Genomic DNA, 2914 nt, shown 5'->3' on the forward strand with positions numbered 1-2914 from the left:
GCAAGGCAGTTTGGAGGTTTGGGTTTTGGTTAGGAAGTGGTTTCACATCACTATATATATATATATATATATATATATATATATATATATATATATATATATATATATATATATATATATATATATATATATATATATATAAAGTCAGCGACAAATTATGTGCTGGCCTGTCAGAAACACATCTGCTGCAGGTGTGGCTGTGTCGACGTTGGACGTTTGCAGTTAGATACAGTGAGGTATCTGACGCATGCATTTGTGCTTTCCTGACCATGATCAGGATTTAAGTGCATGGAGACAGTGTTAGTGCGTATGTGTGTGGCACTCTCTAATGGTGTATTCTTACGCTTCCAGGGAACTTCATTTTGTTACTGGGTCTGATTTGTTAGTGGTGCAGTGTTGTAGGACCACTACTGGAAAATCTGTTATTTGACGCCACAGAAGTGAGTACCATAACTATTGAACACAAATCTTTTCCAGACATTATGTGGAAATTTTCCCATTCTGTTTTCCATTGTACATTTTTCCATTTTGAATACTGATGTCTTGCAACACCATTTCAGGTTTTAATATATGATATGTTTCTTTTAACAGGAATTCTGGGTTCGTCCTGTGAGGATGAATATTTTGGAAGTGGTGTTTATTCTTTTACATACTATATGATATTTATTTTGGTCTAGAATAATTATGACCTTTTTACTTTGTTTGGTGACCAGGGTGTCAGTCACTAGTATTGGTTGGTTTAGAATCATTAATCTGAATATTTGTGACTCAGAATTTCCTCTAATGATGATTTCCATTTATAGGGGGTGGAATTCACTCCATTTCATGATCATAGTTTTTGCTGGATTACTTTCGTTATATTTGCAAATAAAGTCTAGTTTTGTATATCTGTGTTTAATTCTAGTAGCCTTTTTTTGAGGGTAGATTCAGTGAGAGGAATCGACGAGGGAGAAGGAATTTGCTGACCCAGGGATGGGCCACCCCTACCAGAGAATCTTAGAAAAGTAAGATGTTTGGTGCTGTTCTTAAAACAAGTACAGCAATAGAATATGACCCTATTTGACCTGGGGATAGAGTCATTAACATACAGTATTTTCATTAAATGACAATGTGCAAATGGCAGCTACTAATTTAAGTCAGGTTTTATTTTCCTATAATTCTTCTTATCTTAAAGGATTCAATTGAATTAAAAGAGGAATCACTATGGGTGCTGTGTTTATTTAATACTGACAGCTGTTTCAACCATTAACTTACGGTTTCCTTCATGCTATACTAGTTTTACAATGGAACTATGCTACATTATATAGGTGAGTACCGTATAAAAATTAAAGGCTAAGACAAGAATCGACAAAATGAAAATTGAAGAGGAAAATTTAACAGAGCAGGATGATTCTCCATGATGCTTTACAAGACTGGACTTTAAGACTCCAAAGAATGACAACAGATTGAACTGCCATTGCCTTCACCTGGTGGTGAACACATTCTAAAGACATCAGTACATTTACGGTAGGCTGAAGCGATGTGATACTCACTGATTCTGCAGCTAGAAACTGCTTATAGTCATACTCCTCGTGAACCACTCCAGTTTCTCTGACAAGTCAAATAGAGGTAGTTTCTTGTTATGAGCATCCACAAAATGCTGAAGTATGGCCCCATTGTTGCTATGCACTTGAAGTCATGCCTTGAGTGGCCATTCTGTGCCTGAATAGGTTAAGCTGACAAGCTTACACTTCTCTGAACTTCTAAATTTGTAAATCCTGCTAGTCTTTAATACCTAGGACATCACAGGAGCAGCGCTGTCTCAACACAAGGGCAGCTACCAGGTTGGGTCTGCTGAAGACTCTAAAAGGTGCCTTCAGCATTACCCCTTTGATGGTTATCCTGAAAAGGGCATTTGCTCCCTGTGTAGACTTTCCTGTTGCCAATTTTGTGGTAAATTGTTATCGCCTCCATGTTGCTTTCTCTGATGTAACAATCTTCTGTGCAGAGCTCTTCCATTTTCTTCCTTATAGCTTATTCTCTCTTATCACTGGCATATACATTATTTGTCAACATCTGCATCACACATTTCAGTTCCACATAGCCAGCTTTCCAGTTGCTGCAGTGAGAGAAGGCCCTTCTAATGCATGTGCCACTAACAAACCTTCAATGACTATGGGCACTCTTTGTTGGCATGAAGGCAGCTACCTACAGTCTAGCTTTTGCTAATACTACTGCAACATAATTTGAGGTCTAAATTAGCTTTGTCCTTCGTTTTGCTTGCTTGGTGGAGACCCCGATGTTGTCCACACATCTGGCATAAACTTTTGGTTTCTGGTTGCTAATGAAGGACTTGTATTCCATGGTGGCCATGTACACATTGGAAATGAGAATTCCAAGGTATGATCCTACTGCTACACCATCTAAATGTCAGAAGGTTTTCTTCTGTGCAAAAAGAAAAGGGACTCCATATATATATATATATATATATATATATATATATATATATATATATATATACGTTAAGTGGCATATGTAAGATTAATGATTTCCTGATATCAAAACCGAAATTGCCATTGTACTGATGTGCTAGAATAATATGCTAAAAATATAAGACATGTTAACAGAGAAGCGTATCTACGGCTGACAAGACATTTATCTGATTGCAAAAAATTATGGGTAAATAAATTTCAGCATGATTTATTAACCTGGGAAACATCATTCCATTTTCTCCTGAAGAATTCCTGTGCCCATTTCTGCAATTACAAGCTGCACAACGTACCATTATGAAGATAATGAATGAAAACAAAGTGCAGGACACAGAAAGCACTTATCTAATTTTCGTGGTTCCTGGCTGTTTGAAGACAGCCGCAAGGCTCTGCAGCGCCACCTGGTGGAAGGGAACCAAATACGTATCATTAGTATACAAATAGCA

Source organism: Macrobrachium rosenbergii, chromosome 48 (assembly GCF_040412425.1).
Source record: "Macrobrachium rosenbergii isolate ZJJX-2024 chromosome 48, ASM4041242v1, whole genome shotgun sequence".
NCBI lineage: Eukaryota > Metazoa > Arthropoda > Malacostraca > Decapoda > Palaemonidae > Macrobrachium > Macrobrachium rosenbergii.